The sequence below is a fragment of the Mesoplodon densirostris genome, chromosome 19 (assembly GCF_025265405.1).
Source record: "Mesoplodon densirostris isolate mMesDen1 chromosome 19, mMesDen1 primary haplotype, whole genome shotgun sequence".
Lineage (NCBI taxonomy): Eukaryota > Metazoa > Chordata > Mammalia > Artiodactyla > Ziphiidae > Mesoplodon > Mesoplodon densirostris.
Window position 1 is genome coordinate 27,780,709 of NC_082679.1, and position 24,135 is coordinate 27,804,843.

General features: G+C 48.9%; 1 pseudogene; it reads left to right on the forward strand.

Annotated features, from left to right (window-relative positions):
- Positions 1-138: 138 nt before the first annotated feature.
- Positions 139-23,936, forward strand: LOC132479624 (zinc finger protein 541-like; annotated as a pseudogene).
- The last annotated feature ends 199 nt before the right edge of the window (positions 23,937-24,135 follow it).

Below are 24,135 nucleotides of genomic sequence, written 5' to 3' on the forward strand. Positions count from 1 at the left end.
TCCAGGACTGGGGAGAACCAGTGTGTTCCCTCAAATTTCTTGTCACCCGATCCAAACTGGAATCCCATTTGCCAGGAAAAGAAGAGGAAGCAGAAACAGCCACTGGGGAGTCAGACCTTGTGTCCACCACAAAGCGACATGAGGAAAGTACAGCAGGGGGCCAAGTCCGAGGGAGTGACAGGGAGTGGCAGACGCTGGCAGGTGGATGGCGCGGGGGTGGGAAGCCACACTGAGGAGGCTGCTGAGGCTGAGACCCACTTCCAGGCCACGGTGCGGCAAAGCACAGACTCGGCCACGGGAACCAGGGGAGGCTGTGCAAAGCTCTAGCTGCTGTTAGGGTGCCGTGGGCGGCAAGACGGGAATCCTGGAGAGTAGCTGGAAGGCTCTCAGCGGAGATGGTGGCCTGGGCTGGAGTAGCAGTGAAGAGGCCAGAAGCGCAAGGATTAGGGATCATGTTAGAAGTAGATTCAGACATGCTGACGGGTCACACATCACAGGGAGAGCTGGTAAGGAAAAGGACAGATGGAGGTTGGCAGGGCAGGCTGGGGTTTGAGCAACTGAGTAGATGCTATTAATAACTGAGATGAGGAAGAGGGACACCTCAGAGGATTGATGGCTTAAAGGCGTGATTGTGTCTGTAACTGTGTGCTGCCTTCGGAGGGACTGGCTAGGGGAGCAGGGCAAACGCTGGTGTCAGGAGGCTTCACAGAAGGGCCAGGTTTCAGTTCAGTCCATCTGAAAAGACGGGGAGGGAGGAGGAGCAGAGGAGGAAGTTGAGTTGGAAGCGGTGCGGGCACTGTGGTTGGGGAAAGGACTCTGGCATCAGATGAACCAGAATCTACAGCCTGGCTCTTCTTCCTTCCTTTGCCACCTTGGGCAAGTCATTTTCCCTGTTTGAGTCTCAGTTTTCTCATTCTGTAACTGGGATGGAAAATGCCTACCCACATATATCTGGTTGGTTTGTTTTTAATGCCCTTTAACTTTTTCTTGTTGTTGTTGTTTTGCTGTGTTGGGCCTTCGTTTCTGTGCGATTGCTTTCTTTAGTTGCGGCGAGCGGGGGCCACTCTTCATCGCGGTGCGCGGACCTCTCACCGTCACGGCCTCTCGTTGCGGAGCACAAGCTCCAGACGCCCAGGCTCCGTAGTTGTGGCTCACGGGCCTAGTTGCTCTGCGACATGTGGGATCTTCCCAGACCAGGGCCCTGCATCGGCAGGCAGACTCCCAACCACTGCACCACCAAGGAAGTCCCGAACCTGATGTTTCTTAAATGCTTTCCGGGATGGCAATCCAGGACACGAGTGTGTAATCTATACATGCATTTGAGAGCAAATATTCCACAAGTAATAATTATGCCAAGGGCATGGAAAACCCACTGATACTTGACCAGGCGATGGATCAAAACCTGGTGGCACAGTGGTTAAGAATTGCCTGCCAATGCAGGGGACACGGGTTCGAGCCCTGGTCCGGGAAGATCCCACATGCCGCGGAGCAACTAAGCCCATGCGCCACTAGTGAGCCTGCGCTCTAGCGCCCGCAAGCCACAACTACTGAAGCCCGCACGCCTAGAGCCCATGCTCTGCAACAAGAGAAGCCACTGCAACGAGAAGCCCGCGCACTGCAACGAAGAGTAGCCCCCACTCGCCGCAACTAGAGAAAGCCCACGCACAGCAATGAAGACCCAATGCAGCCAAAAATAAATAAATAAGTAAAAGAAATAAGAGAAAAAAGTCTTCAAGTATTTGGAAACTAAAGAACACTCTTCTAAAATAACTCATGGGTCAAAGAAAAAAAATCAAAAATGAAATTATAAAAAAAAACTACTCATTTACCCAAGGAGTAGAGAAACATGGAAAATTCAGATATATAGGGAAAGGAAAATTAAGTTGATCCATGATGCTACCAATCAATCCCATTCTGTTTGTTTCTATTCAAATTTATTTTTCCCTTTTAAAGACTAGGTCATTCCGTTTTTCAACAATCCTCTTGTTAGTGGCACGGCACTTAGTGGTACAGCATGAACATCCTTTCACGTCAATGGATATTCTCCTACAGTTGTATCTGAAATGCCTGCGCCATAGACCATTGAGACCAGAATGCAGTCACCCACCTGCCCTCGTGTCAGTTATTAGGTGGTTTCTCACATTTCACCAGGAAAAACAATGCTGCAGTTAACTCGCTTGCAGTTCACTGCAAGATCTCCGTTAATTTGTACAGATCGGCCTTAATTTCCTTAATTAAAAAACCAGAGTGGAATTGGCTGGGAGAAAGGACTTAAACTTTTCTAAGATTTTGCATTGTGCATTTCTGGATTGCACTTGCAAGTGTGCTGTTGATGTTACCGTCATGAAGTCCTGCCTGTCGAGTCACTCTGTCCTGGAAGCTCTCAGACTGTTGCTGTCCCCTCCCTTACCCCCCAAGTGTGGCTTCAAGATTGGGTGCCGCCCTGGAGGTGTGGCTTGACCAGGGTCCCTTCTCCCCCTCACCTGGTGCTAAGCCTGGTCTTCTCTGCGAGTGAAGCTGCTGAAGTTGGGGTTCTCGGCCAACTCCCTGAGTTGGACTCAGCTGCTGAAGTTGGTCTGAGGGTGGTAGAGTGCTTCGGCCCGGGCTCCGATGTCCCCGGATGTCATAACCTGTGCTTTCTCCCTCTGTCTAGACCTGGGGCTAGGCGTGCTCAAGGTGCCCAAAGAGGCTAACGAAGGAGGCAGGGCCACGTCTGGGAGCACAAGGAGAGGAAAGCGGCAGCACAGGTCCCCTCAGAACCCACTCCTGGACCGCAGCCTCTGCGGGAAGGTGTTCAGCAGCGCCAGTCCTCTCAGCAAGCACTACCTGACGCACAGCCAGGAGAGGAGACACGTGTGCAAAATCTGCAGCAAGGCCTTTAAGCGTCAGGACCACCTGTATGTAGGAGTCTGGTCGGGATGTCTGTTCAGGGGGCTGCTGGGGGCTGGGCGTGTTCCCGGTTCTTTTGCATCCCCTCCCATCCACCTGCACCGCCCCGCACCGTCGGGTGTCCCAGGTGTGTGCGACCTGTGCTCCTCCCACGGCCAGTGTTTGGTGGGGGCGGGGGGCAGGGCCTACACTGCCCCGGACAGCCCGCCCTCCCCAGCCTCCAGATTCACTCCAGTGAGGAGAGCGCCGCTGCGATTTGCAGACGGGACCCATGTGCTTTAAAAACACACTCCAGAGGCAATTTTGTCACGGAGGGAGTTGGGCTAACTGCGTAGAGAAAGTTTCAGAGTCCCTGGTAGGTGTCTGAGCAGAACAGATATGCACTCCATGAGGAATATATGTTGGGATAACACCAGGGCGTGAGGGGTTCTGAAATGCCTGTTTCTAGAACATGGCAATGCAGTGTTCACTCTCTTTTTTCCTGTTTCAATTCCCCCTTTTATTAACTCGATTTTTTTTTCAAAATTTGACTTTAAAAAGCAAGCTCAGTGTAAGAGGAGCAGAATTCCGTTTGTTCTTCATGTCTTAGAAATGATAAGCTTTTCTTGCTGCCGAGGGAGAAGAGACAGACTTTCAAACTGAGAGACTCGTAAGTGGGAGAGGACGATCCCTTGCATGTTTACAGCTCGCCCAGCCTTTACTGAGGCTTCGATGAATCCCGCTTTCATTGTATCCTCTCCCCTCTCGCCATTAAGGATGAGAAATGATTTACTCCTGTCACAAGCTGGTAACAGTTAGGGCTAGAAAGTGGGTCTCCGGATGCCCTCTCTGCTGCTTCCCTCAGATGGAGGCCAAGGGTCCACGTTTGGGAAAGGGTTTCATTATTTACTGGGTCCAATTGATTAGAACCATCCGGGGTAGGATTGTTGGGAACCCAGAGGGTGATTTACCCATTTGTTTATATTTATAATATATTAATGCAGGTATACGTATGATGTAAATATACTACATACTTGCATTCTTTTATATTTGCAGACATTATAGGCGCATTTGGCTTTTTGTTGTTGTTGCTGTGGGGCTCCCAGGTCGCTGTCTAGAGGACTCCTGTGGGAAGGCAAAGACTCCTTTGTTCAAGGAAGGATCATCCCCAAGTTAGCGTTTCCTTAAGTTTGTTCTCAGAACTCTGGTTCTCTGCTTCTCGGGGATGCTAAAAGGGTCTATTTTAAAAACATGGTTTTGTGGGCAAATAAGTTTGAGAGACATGGAAAGTTCAACAGATCTCTCTTTATCTGCTCTGTGGCTTTTCAGTTTGCTCCTAGGAACCTCCAAGAAGTAAAGAGTGTTTTTCCCAAACTTATTTGCCAGCTGAGCCCAAGTCCTCAGGGAGCAACTCTGGAGCCTGGTGTTCCTTAGGAACCCACTTTGGGGAACTCTGACTTGACTCCCACTGATGTTTTTAATCTCAGATTAGGGGTTTGCTTAGGGGTGAGGGCAAGAGCTCCCCCTTCCAGAGGGCTTTGGCCGTAGCAGGGGTCTTTCCTCCTAGGGTCTGAGCACAGTTTCTGAGTTGCGATGCTGCTGCCCCCTGGGGACACGCCTGGGTTCCTGCAGTTAGTGACCCACGCCGAGACACCCACTAACTTTCTCCTCATGTGATTCCAGGACTGGGCACACGCTCACCCACCAGAAGTCCAAGCCCTTTGTGTGCATTGAGCAGGGCTGCAGCAAGAGCTACAGCGACTACCGCTCCGTGCGCCAGCACTACGAGGTCCAGCACGGCCTGTGCATCCTCAAGGAGGCCCCTCCGGAGGAGGAGCCCTGCGGGAACTCACCCCGTGTGCACGAGGTGGCCTGCCAGCCCGCACCCGCGAGCCTGTGGTCCCTGGTGCCCCCGGAAGCCCCATCCCCCATCTCCCTCTTGTCCAACCGAGACCTCCTGCGCTGTATCGTGAGCAGCATCATCTGCCAGAAGATCCCTTCTCCCGGGCCAGCCCTGGGAGGGCCTTCAGACAGCGGCGAAGGGAGGATCACGGCCTGTTCCTCCCTGCCCTCGTCAGGGTCCTCCTCCTGCGGCCCAGCCAGCACCCCGGCGGCCCCAGGAGCCCTGGGCACTGAGGTGTTCCCGAGGATCCCCGGCCCCCACGGAAGGAGCCGGGCACGGACGTGTTCACAGCCGTCCACTCACGGGCAGCGGAGAACAGCGGCCCCGACCCAGCCGAGCCGGAGCTGCCGCTGCTCCAGCCCCCATCATCCCTGGAGGGCTGGCCCGAGGGCGCTCCCTGCCCGCCTGCCTGCCTCTGTTCCATGGCCAGACTGTCCCCGCCAGTTCCCAGCCATCAAGCCACAGTTTCCAGTGGCTCTGAAACCTGTCGGGCTGCCCTAAGAGCAAAGGAAACAGTATGTTTGTCGTCCACAAGCCCTCTGCAGTGCCGTCCCGGGAGGGCTCCGAGCCGGGCCCCGGGCTCAGCAGCGACTCCCCCGCTGGGGAGCCCTCACCCAGCCAGTGCACCGGTCTGGAGGACACGCCGTCTTTCCCTCCCACGCTCCTGAAGGCCCAGGGGGAGGCCTCGGGCGACCCCAGATATGTCAGCACCAGCGGGGAAGACGACTCCTGGGCTTCCAAGAAGAGCAAGTGCGACTGCGACTCCTTCTCGTGGCAGGACCCTGGTGAGCCTGGCCCCCAGGACGGCCAGAAGTCCAGCGGCCTCCCGTCGGATGCCACACCGCTCTTCCAGCAGCTGGTCCTGAAGGCTCAGGAGTCTCTGGTGAGCCACGAGCAGATGCAGGTGTTCCAGATGATCACCAAGTCCCAGCGGATCTTCTCCCACACCCAGGTGGCCGCCGCCTCCTCCCAGCTTCCCACACCCGACGGCAAGCAAGTTGCCCTGAAGTCACTGCAGGGGCCGTGGCCACAGCAACCCCCACCTGTGGCACCCACTGTTGACTCTCTCCATGCTGGCCCCGTGAACCCTGATCCAGAGGGGTCCCTAGCCCGCAGGAGAAAATCCACACCCGCTTTACCCACAGAGCCCTCCCCCAGCAGCGTGAGCCAGGACCCAAAGGGAAGACCAAAAGTGGCTGCTGCTCCACCTGCCCCCACGGCGGCGTCCCTGGACCCTCCTGGAAACCCAGACATCTCCTCTCTGGCCAAGCAGTTGCGATCCTCGAAAGGGACCTTGGACCTAGGGACATCTTCTCCCTCGGGGCCTGCATCAGACCCAGTTAGGAGGGGAGGAGCCATCCAGAGCCCACCTCCCAGGGAAGCAGGCCCAGGCTGAGAATGGCACGGCTTCCGGGGCCACAAAAGGTGGAGAGGGCCCGGCCTGCTCCTGGGGCGGAGGCTACAGGCTCTTCTCTGGCAACTCCCGGGGTCCAGCACTTCCGGAAGGAGAAAGTGAAAGTGGATATTTGCTGTGCAGCTTCTCCAAGCCAGGTAGCCATGGCCTCCTTCTCGTCGTTGGCCGGGCCTCCAGCGGATCCCCCCTGGGACTCCAAGTCCAAGCTGATGATACTCAACAGGATCCAGGTACCAGGGCCCTCTCACGGGACCTGACCATGCGGGGGGCAGAGTCTCGTCCTTACCTGTGTCCGTGTTTCTGACTTGTCCAGGCACTGTATTTAACCTCAGCAAATCCTCAGATGCAGTTTGTTTACAGAGGGGCGAATGAAGTTCCAGAGAAGGGATGGTTCCTCCCATCACCCTCCGCCCTGCAACACACACACACACAACAGAACAGGGCTTTAGAGTTGTCAGAGACACTTTGCATCATGTTTCTTCACTAAGCTTTTTCTATTTGCTTTCTTTCTGCCTTTCGCTTCCTTTTGGATTTGCCTCCTTCACTTCTTCAGAGAATGTAAAGGCAGAGCTCCTTTACCCTTGATATTTGTACGTGAAATGCTGTGTCTATTCTGGTTGTGAATCACAGGTCCACAAGTCCGACTTGGCCCCTACTGCAGGCCTGGCACTGGTCCGCCCTTTTGGAGCAGCTTGGGTCCTCCCACATCGTGCCCACGAGGTCCTGGGCGCAGAGAGCTTGGCCACGTCTCTTCGTGATGTTCCGAGGTCCAGCATCCTTCCTGTCGCACCACAGCTACCTCCTCCTCTTTTTTTTTTTTCCACAGCTTTAATATTCACGTGCCATCTAATTCGCCATCTTGAAGTGCACCATCCAGTAGTTTTTAGTTTGTTTACGAGGTCGTGCTCGCATCGCCACTCTTTGCCAATACACTTTCATCACCGCAAAAAGAAACCCCACACCGTTGGTTGTCACCCGCAATCTCTCCATCCCTCCCAGCCCCTGGCAACCATGCATCTACTTTCTGTCTGCATGGATTTGCCTATTCTGGACACTTCATGTGACTGGAATCCTAACGCTGCGTGGCCTTTTGTGTCTTTTGCTTCTTTCACTTAACCTGATGTTCTCAGAGTTCCTCTGTGCTGTAGCACGGGTCAGAACTTCACTCCTTTTTATCGCTGGTAACTTGTGCATTGTATGGAAACACCACATTTTATTTATCCATTCATCAGATGATAGATATTTGGGTTGTTTTCCCTTCTTGGCCATTGTGATAACGGTGCTATGAACATTTGTGTACAGATTATTGTTTAGACATATGTTTTCATTTCTCTTGGGAAATACCTTGGAGGGGAATTGCTGGGCTCTAGGGTAATTCTATTGGAGGAAGTGCCAGACTTTCCCAAAAAGCTGTGCTGTTTTATATCCCTACCCAGAGTGTATGAGGCCTGCAGTTTCTCTGCATCCTCACCAACACTTGTTCTTGTCCAGTTGGTTCACCTTAGTGGGTGGGAAATGATAATCTCATTATAGTTTAATTTGCATTTCCCCGATGGCTAATAATCCTGAGCATCTTTTAATGGCCATTTGTATATCCTCTTTGGGTAAGTGTCTATGCAGACCCTTTGCCCATTTTTAAATTGGGTTGTGATTTTATTTTTGAGCTGTGAGAGTTCATTATGTATCACTGATACAGAAATATACATAGTCCCTTATCAGATACATGATTTGCAACTTTTTTCTCTTATTCTGTCTTTTCACTTCTTGATGATGTCCTTTGAAGCACAGAAGTTGTAAGTTTTGATGAAGTCCAATACGTCTGTCTTTTGTTTGGTTTTGGAGTCATCCAAGAAACCACTGCTTACTCCAGGGTCACCAAGAATTATACCTGTGTTTTCTTTCAAGTCTTATAGTTTTCACTCTTGCATCTCATTTCTGATATGTTGGCTCAGATGTATTTTCGTCTTCAGGGTGGAAATATCTACCGGCTCCCCCACCCGATGAAGGAGGAGAACATGGCGGGTGGCTGGTAAGTTCAGAAGCCCCTCGGGAGAACTCTGGTGGCTTTGATGTGCTGGCCCTGGGTGAGCGAGCTCTGGATGCTTCACTCCTGAAGGGGTGAGCACCAGGCCACGGAGAATCGGGGGCATCATGTCCATTTCTTTAGGGTTCGTCCAAAGCTGTCTGTCAGAGGATCAGTGTTTGGGGACGGAGTCCCATTCTCCCTTTCTTCCCCACAGGAACCAGCACAGTGGTGGTCCCACAGACTGGGCAGAGCCAAGGAGCACTTACGTCTGCAAGAATTGCAGCCAGATGTTTTATACAGAGAGAGGGCTGAGCAGCCACATGTGTTTTCACAGCGACCAGTGGCCGTCACCTCGAGGGAAGCAGGAGCCGCAGGTGAAGGGGCGCGAAGCTGCCATTCATCTCAGGATGGAGCCGTCCTCCTGCAGGGAGCCTGGCTGGGGGCCGGGAGTCAGGGCTGTGCTGCTCTGGAGGGGCCCCTTGCTCCCTACGTACTGTGTCTCTTAAAGGGCTGGCTCTTCTCTGTGTGTAGCTGTGTGGCATGGAGTTTTGCAAGCCACAAAGACAGGTGCTGAGGCCAGAAGGGCACAGGCAGAGTTCCCCGGGAGGCAGGAAGTCCTTGGACAACATGACCGCCGCCCCTTTGGTGGTCCCTGTTTCGGTGCCAGTGGCTCCAGCGAACCATCCCCTGGGGAGCAAGGTGGGTGCACTTCCTTCCAGCTGCTTTCCAGCTGCCAGTGGGAGCTGTGAGAAAAGCCCCCAAATCCTGACTCCAGAAGAGCTTGATTTGCGTGTTCATTCATCCATTCAACCTCCAGTGAACTTCCTTTGTGTCTGGCCCTGTGCTGGGCAGGGCTGGGGACACTGCAGCGACCACAACAGGCCTGCCCCCGTCTCCTGGGGCTCCCAGCCCAGCGGAGTAGATAGACCCATCCCCGGACACTGACGACCCAGAACGGGCCGGGCTGGGAGAGGGAGCTGTGGGAGCCCCAAGGGCACCAGAGACCCTGCCTGAGGAAGGGGGCGTTGCAGCTGAGAGCCGGAGGATGAGGAGGGGTAAGATGGGCAGAGAGGAGGGGAGATTGCGTGGAGGTAAGAGAGAGTGTAGCAAGCTCAAGCCGTCGTCTCTTCAGCCTGTGCTGGAAGACCCCACCTGGAGAAGTCCATGCTGGACTCGGGTACGGGGTGCATGGAGCCCACTGTTTGTCTCCCAGGAGCTGCTGTCATTTTGAGGGCAACAGGTTTTCCTTTTGTCATGCTGTTGCATCCGTCTGGCCCCCACACTTTAAGTGCCAGTCACTTTAACAACGGATATGAGTTTCCAAAATGGTCTGAGTGAGGGCCTCTCCTTGGGGTGGGGGTGGGTGCCTGAGAAGGCCCCAGCGTCAAATGTCGCCCGGCTTAGGGTCTGGAGTCTGGCTCAGGCGTGGTGGCCCTGCCCGGCTTCCTGCGCTGAGGACTCTGGGCATGGCCATGCTGGGTGTGCATTTGGCTGGTCAGTACCCTTTCCCACTCTCAGGCCATCTTGAGGTCTGAGCTTTGGGGCCGGTGGCCTCAGGTGACCCCCGTGGTTCTGAAGTCTCTTCTTCTCCAGGGACAGGAGAAGGACGGGGAAGAGAGAGGCAGCAAGGAGAGCAGCCAACACAGGAAGCGGAAGAAGCTCCCACGGCCCAAGGCACTGCTCATCCCTCCTCCGCCCTCCATGTCTGGGGAGCCGGGCCCGGGAGGATGCCGCCAGAGCTGCCTGCGCTCGCCCGTGTTCCTGATGGACCACCTCCTGAAGGGACTGTCCCAGTGACCTCCCTACACACCGCCCCCGATGCTCAGCCCCATCCGGGAGGGCTCTGGGCTGTATTTCAACACTCTCTGTTCCACATCTGCCCGGGCCCGTCCCGACAGGCTCATCAGCGCCATGCTTGGTGAGTGAGCTTGATCGCCCCATGATGGGCCTGTGGGGGGCCAGACCCCCGCCCCCTGTAGAATTTGGTCCAGCCATTCTCTCTGGCCTACGCCTGGGTCTGCTCTGGGGGTCCCGTTGCTGTTCAGAACTATCCCAGGACCATCTGGGACCAGCAGCCTTCTAGGTGCTTATGACTTTGTAGCCAGAAAGAAAATAGACGCCATTTAGCCTGAGCACCCTTCTGCCTGCCCTTTCGAGTAATTGTTTAAACAGCTTTATTGAGGTATAATTCACATGCCATATGAATCACCCATTTAAAGTGTACAGTGATTTTTTAGTGTATTCTTAGGATTGTACACCCATCCCACAATCTAATTCTAGAGCATTTTCATCACCCCAGAAGATTATATCCACGAGCGGTGACACACAGGCCCTGTAGCCCCCAACTCCTCAGCCCTGGGCAACCACCAGTCTACCAACCTACTTTTTCTACGGGTCTCCCTATTCTGGACATTTCATGTAATTGGAATCATCAAATACGTGACATTCTGTGTCTAGTTTGTTCACTTAGAATAATGTTGTCAAGGTTCATGTTGTAGTATGCATCAGTGCTTCATTTCTTTTTATGGATGAATGATATTGAATTCTCTGGATAGACAACATTTTATTTATCCATTCATCAGTTGACGAGCATTTGGGTTGTTTGTGTCCTTTGGCTGTTGCAAACAGTGCTGTTAAGAACATTTATGTGTAAGTTTTTGTTGGACATAAGTCCTCATTTCTCTTGGGTATATAACTCAGAGTGGAATTGCTGGGTCAAAGGGTAACTATGTCTAACCATTTAAGGAACTGCCAGACTGCTTTGCAAAATGGCCGGGTCATATTAAATTTCCACCAGCATTGTATGAAAGTTGCAGTTTCTCCACATCCTTGCTCACACTTCTTAGCTGTCTTTTTTATTACACCCATCCTAGTGGGTGTGAAGCGGTAGCTCATTGTGAGGTGTTTGTTTCTTTGTTTGTTTTGTGGTACGTGGGCCTCTCACTGTTTGTGGCCTCACCCGTTGTGGAGCACAGGCTCCGGATACTCAGGCTCAGCAGCCATGGCTCACGGGCCCAGCCGCTCCGCGGCATGTGAGATCTTCCCAGACCGGGGCACGAACCCATGTCCCCTGCATCGGCAGGCAGACTCTCAACCACTGCGCCACCAGGGAAGCCCTGTCTTGCTACCTTTGTGGAAAGTCAGTTGACCATAAATGATTTGAGATGTTTCTTCTTTTTTAATACAGATATTTTACAGCTATAGATTTCCTTCTGAACATTGCTTTAGCTACATTTTGTAAGTTTTAGTATGTTGTGTTTTTATATTCATTCAGCTAAAGTATTTTCTAATTTATCATTCCACTTCCTGTTTAATACACTGACTGTTAAAGAGTGTGTTGCTTAATTTTCACATATTTGTGAATTTTCCAAATTGCTGCCTTTTATTGATTTGAAATCTAATCTCCCAGACCGGGGCACGAACCCGTATCCCCTGCATCGGCAGGCGGACTCTCAACCGCTGCGCCACCAGGGAGGCCCCCCTTAAATTTATTTTAAAATTTAAAATTTATTGAGGCATGTTATATGGGCTAGAATCCGGTCTGTCTTGAAGAATGTTCCATGTGAATTTGAGAAGAATGTATTCTACTGATGTTTGGTGGAATGCTGTATTTTGTCTGTTTTGTCTAGTTAGTTTCAATTTCCTTGTTGATCTTCTGCCTAGTTGCCCTATCCACTGTTGAAAGTATTGAAATCTCCAACTATTATTTTTTAATGGTTTATTTCATCCTTCAGTTCTGTCGTTTGTTGCTTGGTGTATTTTGGGGGTCTGTTTGTAGGTGTGTATATGTTTGTAATTGTCACATCTTCCTCACGGCTTGACCTTTTATCATTAGGATGTGATTGTGACATCATTTGTCATTATTACAATAATTTTATCATTATCTCTAGTAATATTTTTGGTTTTAAAGTCTAATGTGCCTGACATTAGTATAGCCATTCCATTCTCTTTTTTGGTTGTTGTTTGCTTGGTATATATTTTTCTCTTCTTTTACTTTCAGCCTATTTGTGTCTTTGAAAATAAAGCATGTTACCTCTAGACACCATTAGGTGGATCATGTGTTTTTTATCCAGTCTTACAAACTCTGCCTTTTGATTGGTTTGTTTAATCCATTCTTGTTTAATGTTATATTGATATGGTTGGATTTACATCTGCCATTTTGCTTTTTATTTTCTATACGTTACATGTCTTTTTCTCCCTCTGTTCCTCCTTTCCTGCTTTCTTTTGTATTAAGTGAGTATTTTCTAGTGTGACATTTCAATTCCGTTAATTTTTCATTGTTTCTTAGTCATTTCTTAGTGGTTGCTCTAGGACTTAAAATATATGTCTTATCAGAATCTGTTAGGATGTGTAATAACTCATTAACAGTGAAATATAGAAACACTGCTCCTATCTAGCTCTATTCCTTCTAACTCTTTTGCTATTATATGTGAGAGACCCAGTAATACCGTACTGGTCATGTTTATTGCTTTATATACTTTTATTTTGTGTAGAAACACTGAGCGGATAAAGGAAAGCAAGCATGATTTATAGAGGTTGTTATATTAACCTTCTTATTTACCATTTCTGATCTCTTCATTTATTCTTGTGGATTTGAGTTACTGTCTGAGGTGATATTCCTTTACTCCAATGCAGCTGTGCTCCTTGTGCAGTTACTGTCACATATATTATATTTCTATATGTTACAGGCCCACAATACATATTGTTTTATGCAGTTATTTTTAAGGCCCTTAAAAAAAGAAAAGAAATATGTAATCCTAGTGATTTTTATAGTTACCCATATTTACTAGCGCTTCGCTTTTTTTTTTTTTTTTTTGGTTTGGATTCAAGTTACCATCTGATGTCATTTGCTTTCAATCTGAAGGACTTTCTTTACTATTTATTTTTATTAGGGATATATAATTCACATACCATACAATTCATCCCTTTAAAGTATAGAATTCAATGGTTTTTAGTATATTCACAGAGCTGTGCAACCATCACTACCATCAGTTTTCAGAAATTTTCATCATCCCCAAAAGAAGCCCTGTACTTATTAGCAGTCCCTCCTTTCCATCCTCCCCATCCCCAGCCGTGGGTAACGACTAATCTACTTTGTCTCTATCGATGTGGCTATTCTGCATATTTCATATGAGTGGAATCATACAGTATGTGGTCCTTTATGAATGCCTTCTTTTAGTTAGCATGATGTTTTTAGGTTTCATCCAAGTTGCAGTATGTATCAGTACTTTGTTCCTTTTTGCGGGCTGAATAATATTTCACCTTTAATATTTCTTGTAAGGCAGGTCTGCCAGCAACAGGTGTCCTCAGTTTTTATTTATCTGGGAGTGTCTTTATTTTACCTTCATTTTTGCAAGATAATTTGCTGAATATAAGATACTTGGTTAACACTTTTTTACTTTCAGTAATTTGAATATATTATCCCATTGCCTTGTAACCTACATCGTTTCTCTTAAAAAGTTAGCTGTTAATTTTACTGTAGTGCCCTTGTATGTAACAAATTGTTTTTCCCTTTTTGCTTTCAAGATCTTATCTTTATTTTTGCTTTCCACATTTTGCCTATGTTATGTCTGGATGTAGAGCTCTTTGTGTTTAATCTTTGTTGGAGTTTGTAGAGTTTGCTGGATATACATATTGTTTTTCATCAACGTTGGGAAATTTTCAGCCATTAATACTTTAAATATTCTGTCCCTTTCTCCCCTCTTTCTGGTACTCCCAATACATATATATTGTTGCATGTAATGACATCTCACATTTCTCTGAGGCTCTCTTCACTTTCCTATATTTTTTTCTCTCTGTTCTTCAGATTTCATAGTCTCCATTGTTCTATCTTCAGGTTTGCTGATCGTTTCTTCTGCCAGCTCAGATCTACTGTTGAGCCGTATTTTGGTTATTGTACTTTTTTAACCCCTGAACTATTTCCATTTGGTTCTTCTTTTTTTTGGCTGCATCGCACAGCATGCAGGATCTTACTTCCTCTACTAGGGATCACACCCATGCCCCCTGCAGTGGAAGCGTGGAGTCTTAACCACTGGACCGCCAGGGAAGTCCACATTTGTATCTTTTTAAAAAATAATTTCCATCTCTTGATGGCATTTTCTCTTTGATGACAAATTTTTATTTTATCTTGCTTTAATTCTTTAAGCATGGGAGCCAGGGGAAGAAGCAGCCCCCATCTCCTTGGCTGCACCTACCTGGGTAGAGCTTCCGTTACAAAGAGCTGGGGGCTAGGTGGGTAAGGGGGTGGGCCATGGCTCCAGTGCCACAGACTCTCACTGTTCTTCCCGAGATTTAGTAGGTTTTCTTGAATGAGTATTTCTTAAAATGCTGTATGCCTTTAGGACAACGTGCAGAGACTTTAGCTTACTGTTCTTTTTTTTTTCTTTTTCAATGATTTTTGTCAGTAAATCTGTTGTTTTGCCGAGTTCCTTACTCTACATTTTCAGAAGTCTTATCCCACTTCCATGCAATCTTTTTATTTTATTTTATTGTGATGTGAACAGTTAATCTGTGATCTGCCCTTTTAACAAAGATTTAAGTGTGCAATACAGTATTGTTGACTATTATTGAACTGTACAATGTTATACAGCAGATTTCTAGAGCTTGATTAATTGAAACTTTATGCCCATTGATTAGTAACCTCCCATTTCCCACTGCCCCAACCCCTGGTAACCCCTATTCCACTCTTTGATTCTATCAATATGAATTCAACTACTTTAGATATGTTATATAAGTGGAGTCATGCAGTATTTCTCTTTCTGTGACTGGCTTATGTCACTTAGTATAATGTCCTCAGTGGTCATCCATGTTGTTGCGTATTGCAGAATTTCTTTTTAAGGCTAAATGGTATTTCATTGTATGTTGATGTCACATTACCTTTATGTGCTCATCTGTCAGTGGACATTTAGGTTGTTTCCACATCTTGGCTATTATGAATGGTGCTGGAGTGAACATGGGAGTTCAGATATCTTTTTGAGGTCTTGACTGCAGTTCTTTTGGATGAATACCCAGAAGTGGGTTTGCTGCATGATATGGTAGTCCTACTTTTAATTTTTGAGGAAACTCCATACCATGCAATCTTTTTTTTCCAATTTTCAATTTTATATTGGATTAGAGTTGATTTACAATGTGTTAGTTTCAGGTATACAGCAAAGTGATTTTGTTATACATAATCACATATCTATTGTTTTTTAGATTCTTTTCCCATATAGGTTATTACAGAGTATTGAGTATAGTTCCCTGTGCTATACAGTAGGTCCTTTTTGATGATCTATTTTATATACAGTAGTGTGTGTATACCATGCAGTCTTGAAGAGCCTGCTTTTAGCTGCTCTGGAAAGGCAGGCAAAAAGGGCCTCATGGGTCAGTTGTAGCCAGTCTCCTTGAGGCTCTTCTTTGGGTGTTTTCCAGATCACATGGACGGCTCTTTTGGCATCAGTGTGGTGAAGGACAACAGCAAGATCAGCACTGAACCGTGAGTTGGAACAGACTTAGAACCTGAGGGTCCTTGCAATGTGGGGATGCTTTTACCCTCCTTGCATTCCAGTGTCGGTTTTTCCCAAGGGAGCCTTCATCACGGGAAAGTCAGGTCTAGACCCAGAACCTCTCCAGGAGAGAAGTGGTGGATTTTTCCAGGTGTTTCCCCAATATTCCTTCTGTCCAGACATACCATAGTTGGATGTCTGCAGACAGAATGCCCAGCACCCTGGGGTTCTAGATAGAATTGGTGATGGCGCAGTGAGATACTGTTCTGTAGCTTGGATGTTCCCTTGGATACAGAAGAATGCCAGGTATCAGCACATACCTCCCCTGTCCTAGACCCCAAACGCCTGAAGCCAGAAATCTGGCAAAAAAGCAAATTGGAGGAAGGAAGGAAGTGTATCCCTCAAGAGGTCTCTGGAATACCAGTGCGTGTCTGCTGGGCTGATGAGCACTCCCTGTGTCTGAGAGATGGCCAAAAGGTGGGTTCCACAGCCCTGGTGAGCAGGGCTCACCACACATCTCTCTTGTATTTCCCATCTTGGTCACACACATATGCCTTTTATGTCCGTGTGTGTGGCCTCATTTCAGACACATCAACATAGGGAGCCAGTTTCAGGCTGAGATCCCAGAGCTCCAGGACAGATCACTGGCTGGAAGTGACGAGCATGTAGCTACTCTGGTCTGGAAGCCATGGGGAGATGTGATGACCAACCCGAAGACGCAGGATAGGGGTGACTGAGACTTTGGGGCCAGGTTCCCGAGAGCCCTCCTCCATGTCCAAGGGGTTTCTCCTCCCAGTTCTCACCTTGACCAAGAAGCAGTGATCCCCAGGCGGGGGTGGGGTGGGCAGAGCTGGCCTTCAGCGCAGGACTGCTTTGCTGTGCTGCAGTCCCTTGCCCCACCTCTCCTCTCACCCAGTAGCTGGCCAGGCCATCCAGAGCGGGTGCCAGGAGCAGGGTTTCTGCCCATCCTCCTTGTCGCTCCCTTCCCTCAGCCTGCTTGTAACAGAGAGGTGAGGGAGATGGTGACAGGAGCCCCCCACCCCATCTGTGCTGTTGGGGAGGTTTCCTCTCTGGCACTTGCTGACCCTCTGTGTCTCCTCTCCTTCTCGCTGCCGGGCTGCCTGCTGGAAACAGTGACCGAGCTCTGCAACGTGGCCTGCTCCAGCGTGATGCCGGGCGGGGGCACCAACCTGGAGCTCGCTCTGCACTGCCTGCATGAAGCCCAGGGCAACATCCAGGTGCGGTGCAGGCGAGGCGGGGGCTCAGAGGAGCTGTGGGAAGCTCCCTGGTCTCTTAGGGCCAGGGGCTCTAGGCGCAAGACACGTGCCTTCTACTTGGGGCTTTGCAGCTCACGAGAACCAAAGGCTGGCCACCCACCCTTCTCCCTGGTCGCTTTGGGACTGGTGGTGTCCTTTGGAACGTAGGGGAAATGCACACATACGGGCTCAATCAGTTATTTCTCTGGGGTGACAGCAGAGCACCAGGGTTCCTCCAGCGTTACCTCATCTCAGCGCGGCACTGGGGAGGCGGTGCCTAGCAGAACCAACTCAGGGCCTGCATTCATCTGGTTTATTTACTGAACATTAACTTTTGGATTAAAAATGGTGTATGCAAACCTCAGATGCAACAGAAATGCCTCTGCCTCCTCCAAGGACCCTCCTCACAATCCTGAAGTTTAGAAAATGAAGAAGTCCAACTGTGTGTAGTGGGAGAGGAAGTCACGTCACCCGAGTTGGAGACCCAAGAGTCAGGGCTACATGGTGCTTTTTCTCAAGCTGAGAGGCAGTGGCTGGCACGTGGTGGGTGCTCAGCAGAGTAATCAGCACACATTTACTGGGTCCTCCTGATACCTGGTGATGTCACGGTATCAGGCTGGGGCCAGCTCAGGGGCCCATTCTTGGTTTAATGCTCTGCTGCCACCATCTTGAAATTCTTAATAGTTTCTGAGCACAGGGCCCCGTGTTTCCATTTTGCGCTGGGTCCTGCAAACTGCATAGCGAGTCCTGACCGGGGTTACGCTGTTGAGCAAGACAAATGCCCTCTCTTTGCAGGGCTTACATTTTAGGAGAGTGAACACATGAAATACATTTTTTACAAGTGATAGATAATGATTAGTGCTATGAGGACCATAACATGGGGTAGGGCGGGGGCAGTGCCACTCCAAATGCTGCTCCCTGAAGAAATAAGGAGCTTGTGCCAGAATAAGTCCACACACTGTTTCGTCATCAAGTAAATCTTGCTATGAAAAAGGTAACGTCAGCTGCACTCAACAGTCCGCTTAGTGCTGTAGGCAATGTGTCCCAAGTGGTTCACAGCTGGTGGCCAGTCCACAGACCGACCACACTTTGAGTCGCCCTGGGGTAGGGGTGGCTTTAGGGAGGGCTGCACATATTTTCTGATTGGATGAAAGAATGAAGGTGGGCCTCTACCTCACCTTCCCTCCCTCAGAGAGTTGCCCACCACACCTCTCGTTCCAGGTTGCCCTGGAGACCCTGTTACTGAGAGGACCCCAGAAGCCACGGACTCACCCTCTCGCCAACTATCACTACACAGGTAACGAGCGTGGCTGCCCGCGTGGTTTTGGCCTGGCTGAGGCCCCTGCGAGCCAGTCACTTTCCATGGCAAGCTCTGCACGTGCCTCCCGGAGTTCTCTTGGGGCCTGCACCTGCCCTCCCAGAAGGGCCCGTCCTCTCTGGGGGACTCAGTGGGTGCTGTTCTCTAGTTGGATCCAACCTTCCCCTTTCCACTGGTTCCCTCGTGGGCTCTTCCTGGCCAGAAGGGGGGTGCCAGGTTGGGGTGGGCTCAGGTTTCCCAGTTGAGCACTCCAGCCTTGGAGTCAGGCAACCAGGGGCCCACGCCTGCCCTTGGCAAGTCTCTTAACCAGAGGAAGCCTCAAGTTGCTGCACCTGTCAAGTGGGGATGGTAATTGCCCCTACCTGCTAAGGTTTTTGTGAGGATTGTGTGAGATAAAGCAAGTAAGGGGCTTAGCAGAAATCTTGGCATATAAGTGGCGCTCGGTGGCCTGAAAAAGGAGGGGAGTCTGCACTTCAGCCGTGGCTGTGGTCCCAGAAGGAGAAACATCCTTCCTCCTCTTGGCTGTTTCTCCAATAGGTTCGGACATCTGGACCTCCATGGAGAAGAGGCTCTTTAAGAAGGCGTTCCGTGCCTACAAGAAGGACTTCTACTTGATACACAAGATGGTAAGGCGAACATGGCAGGCTGGTGTAGACAAGGCTCCTTCACACGGCCGAGGCGCTAGAACTGCAGGGCCTTTCAGGGGCGATACTCTGCTCATGCTGTGAACAGTTGACAACTACAATGCCATTGCTTGGAACAACCTGAAACGGTAGAGAAATGAATCCCATGTTCAAAATAAAGCCCTCCAGACCCCTCCCCACAATCCTACTTCTGATTTGATAACCTGACAGGTATTTATTGCCCATACGGATTTTACACACCTATATGCACTTTCTCAAAAAAGGATGACATCATATACTTAATATCCTGCTGATTAGTTTGCTCTTTTTTTTAACTTGATGTACGCAAAATTGCACATAATCGAAGTGTGAGATTTAATGTTTTTGACATAGTTATACACTTGTAAGACCACCACGATGATCGAGATAATGAGAGTATCCTTCACCCCCAAAAGTTCCCTCCTGCCCCTTTGCAACCCTTCCTTCCTGCCACCCGGGTCCCTAGTCAACTCTTGTCTACTTTCTGTCACTCTAAATTAGTTTGCATTTTCTAGAGGTTTATATAAATGGAATAATCATACAGCACGTGATCTGCTTTGTCTGGCTTCTTACACTCAACCTAATGATTTTGAGATTCATCCATGTTGTCGTGTGTACCCATAGTTCATCCCTTTACTGTTGAGGAGTATACCACTGTGTGGACGGACCACCGTTCATTTAATCATCCACCTGTTGGTGGTTTCCAGTTACTGATGACTACAGATAAAGCTGCTCTGCACATTTACATACAAGTCTTTGTACGGACATGTACTGGGTTTTTTTTTTTTTTTTTTTTTTTTTTTTGCGGACACGGGGTTGGGATTATAAATACCTAGGAGGGGAATGAGGGTAATTTATAGTAGATGTATGTTGAACTTTTTAAGAAACTGCCAAACTGTTTTCCAAAGTGGCTCTACCACTTCCCATTCCCACCAGCAGGTTATGAAAGGTCCAGTTGCTCCACACCCTCGTCGACACTTGGTATGCTAAGTCTCTTTAATTTTAGCCATTCTAATGAGTGTACAGTCGCATCTGACTCCATTTTCCTAATGACTAATGATGCTGAGCATCTTTGTGTTTTTTTGCTCTCTGTGCACCTTCTCTGGTGAGCTGTCTGTTCATATCTTTTGCCTCTGTTTTTATTGGAGTGTCTGTGTTTTTATTGAGCTGTAGGAGTTCTTATTTTGATCTGAACACCAGTCCTTTATCCAGATATATGCTTTGGAAATATTTTCTCCCAATATGCCATTTGTCAGTCTTCTAACAGTGTCTTTTGAAGAAAAGTTTTAAATTTTGCTTAAGCCTAACTTACTAGTTTCTCTTTTATAGACTGTGCTTTTCGCGTTGTATCTAAGAAATCTTTGCCTAACCCAAAGTCACAAAGATTTTCCCCTATGTTTTCTTCTGGAGGTTTTATAGTTTTAGGTTTTATTTCTAGATTTATGATCCATTTTAAGTTTATTTTTGTATGGGGTGCGAGGTGAGTTCATTTTTGCATATGGATATTTATTCCAATACCTTTTGTTGGAAAGACCATACTTTCTCCACTCAGCTGCTTTTGTACCTTTGTTAAATATCAGTTGGCCATATATATATGCATCTACTTCTGGACCCTGTATTGTTCCATTGATCTGTTTGTCTTTTATTAAGCTATTCCCATACTGTCTTTATTACTGTAGCTTTATTCTAAGTCTTGAAATTAGAAAATGTTAGTCCTTCAACTTTGTTATTCTTTTTCAAAGTTATTTTTTGTATTCTACATCCTTTTTAATTCCCTATGAATTTTAGAAATAACTTGACAATTTCAAAATAAAAATTTCTGCTAGGAACTTGATTGGTACTGTTTTTGACTCGTTACGTCAACTGGGGAGAGTTGTTACCTTAACAATATTGAGTCTTCTGACTCGTGAACAGGGTATATCTCTCTATTTCAATCTTTAATTTTTCAGCAATGTTTTGAAGCTTTTAGTGTACAGTTGTTGCATACTTTCTGTCAGATTTATTCCTAAGCGCTTGGTTTTTTTCTGTTTTGTTTTTTTTTGTTGTTGTTGTTTTTTTGCGGTATGCGGGCCTCTCACCACTGTGGCCTCTCCCGCCGCGGAGCACAGGCTCCGGACGCGCAGTCCCAGCGGCCATGGCTCACGGGCCCCACCGCTCCATGGCACGTGGGATCCCTCCAGGACCATTGCACGAACTCGTGTCCCTTGCATCGGCAGGCGGACTCTCAACCACTGCGCCACCAGGGAAGCCCAGTACTTGTGTTTTTTATGATGTTATAGAGTTCTTTTTTATTTCAGTTTCCAATGGTTTGTTGCTAGTATGTATAGAAATAAAATTGATTTTTATATGGATCTTGTGTTCTGAAATGTTGCCAAACTAACTTACTAGTTTTGGTAACTTTTTTGTGGATTCCACTGAATTTTCTACATAGACCGTCACATCATCTGCAAATAAAGACACTTTTCTTTCTTCCTTTCCAACCTGGATGCCTTTACTTTTTTTCTTGCCTTTTTGCACTCTAGAACCACCAGTACAGTATTGAGTAGAAGTGGTGAGAGTGGAAATCCTTGTGTTGTTCATGATATTTGAGGGGAAACCACTCCACCGTTAGCTGTAGGGATTTTGTAGGTCTCATTTATCAGGTTGAAGAGAAGTTCCTTCTATTCCTATTGTGCTGAGAGTTTCCATCAGGAATGGACATTGGATTGTATCAAATGCTTTTTCTGCACCTATCAAGATGCTCATATGATTTCTCTTTTTTAAGTTTAATATGATGAATTACATTGATTTTCGATTGTTAAACCAACCTCACGTTTCTGGGATGAGCTCCACTTAGTCATGGTATATTGTCCTTTATATATATATATACATATATACATACATATATATATATATATATATATATATACACACACATATATACACGTATATATATATACACATATATATATTGTTGGATTCTGTTCGTTAAAGTTTTGTTTAAAAATTTTCATCTATGTTCATGAGGGACATTGGTCTGTAGGCTTCTTTCCTTGTAATATCTTTGTCTGGCTTTGGTATCAGAGAAATGTTGAACTTACGGACTGAGTTGGGAAGTATTCCTTCCTCTTCAGTTTTTTGGAGGGCTCTGCCTAGCTGTCACATAAGGCTATGAGGTATCCACCACGTAAGGACACTCTGGTTTAATTAGTCCCAGTCGGTAGACATGTGGCTCCACATGATGTCACAGTGAGCGTCCTCGTGTGTACCGTGTGTGCGTTTTCCTGGAGAGAAGCCTTCTTGGGCCAGCCTTGTTGCTCAGAGCGTGCAGAGCTTAGATGGTGTTGACTCTGGTGGCTTCTCTCTGAACTCCTTCATCCCCAGGAGGACTTTGTGATTCTCTGTCCCCCGTAGCAGTGGAGCATACCAAGCCGTAGGGGAGAAACGTTTCAGGAGGGCTTTCAAAAAGTGGCGGCTGGCCCCATGGGGAGGGGATTTAGGGCGTCAAGGCCATACTCACTGCTACTCCTGAGGCACTGTCCTTAGCCGGTTTCTGTCTTCCTCCACTAGGTCCAGACAAAAACAGTAGCCCAGTGTGTCGAGTTCTACTACATGCAGAAGAAAATGAACAAGTTTGACTGCGGCCGAGCCCCAGTGCCGGAAAAGAGGGTCAAGAGAGAGCTGGGTGAAGCAGACAGGACAGAAGCGAAGGTAGAGGGTCTCGGGATAGGGCTTCAGGAGTTCAGCACGGATCTGGATGCCCGGTGCCCATCCAAGCTGGCTGGCGGTGGGGGGGTGCACCCCGCGACGTCTGGACGCTCTGGACACCTGCTTCTCCCTTAGAAGGGCGGCGGGGCGGTCAGCACCCTTTCATCACCTCTGCCCCCTGTGCAGGTCACTCGTAGCCCTCGGAGGAAACCCAGCCACCGTCCAACCCCCGAATTACCGAGGACTACTGAGAGTTACAGGAGGGAGTCCATCCCCAACTCCAGCCCAAACACCGGCTCGAAGCGGACCCCTGAGCTGCCGGGGAGCAGCAAGGGCCAGGGCTTCTTTCCCTGCCGGGAGTGTGAGAGGTACCGCCCTTTCCCTGGATGCTCCCACACTGCCTGCCCTCAGCCCTCTGGGGTGCCCCCCTCAGGGCTACCCGCCTCCCCCTGCTCTGACCCCTGTGTCCTCTGGTGCCTCCTCAGGGTGTTTGGCAAGATCAAGGGTCGGAATGCCCACATGAAGTGGCACCGGCTTCAGGACCACGTGGATCCCACCGCCAGGGCAAGGTGGCCCGTGGAGCCCTTCCAACTGTAGGAGGAGGAGGGCGAGCTAGGGGCTGGCATCGGCCCTCTGCGTGGGCAGCTAGTTGGGATGGGCACCTCCAGCCCTGTTGCGTCTCCTTTGTTGTTTCTGTACGTTTTCCCTTGTATATAGTATTAAATTTGTTTCTTAAGAAGCTGTCTTCTGGCTTCCCTGCCTGTTGATCCAGCGAAGGCTTTTGAGCCCCTGCCGCTCCCAGAAGCCACAGTGACTGAGTCCCTGCCCTGGAGGACCCTCATGCATGAATGCAGCCAGCATTCATCAAGCACCTGCTGTAGCTGTGCCAGACAATGCCCAGTCCACGTGATGGGGACATAGTGATGGAGGGACAGGCCCCTCCCCTCACAGAGCTTACATTTTAGGAGCGGGAAGGTAGGAGTGATAAAGCAGCAAAAAGGTGAGTTTAGATATCTATAGTGCGTATGCTTCGGGCCGTAATAACAGAGGAGTCGGCGTAGGTTTAAGCTCTCAGGACACGTGGTGGTGCCAGTGGCTCCACGGTGAAGTCAAGGCCTGCCAGCAGTGGCCAGCGTCTGCAAGTCGGCTGCAGCAGCAGCAGCAAGAATCCCCTCTTGTACGCGGAGCACCCAAACCTTCGGAGGGTGCAGGGCAGAGAGCAGCTCCCTCCCTTCCTTGTTGCCCTTTTTAAAAGTGAGGAAAGCTTGTAGCAGCGCCCAACAGAACGCCCCTCACGTCTCCTCGGCCAGAACTGTAGCCCGTGCTCTTTCTAAACTGATCCGTGGCCGTGGAAAGGGAAGTGGCCACCGTTATCCCGGACCCTCAAGATTTGTCTCCAGGGCAGAAGCGTAAGTTGTGTTCCCCCCTGGTTCTCCCCAGTTCCAGGACTGGGGAGAACCAGTGTGTTCCCTCAAATTTCTTGTCACCCGATCCAAACTGGAATCCCATTTGCCAGG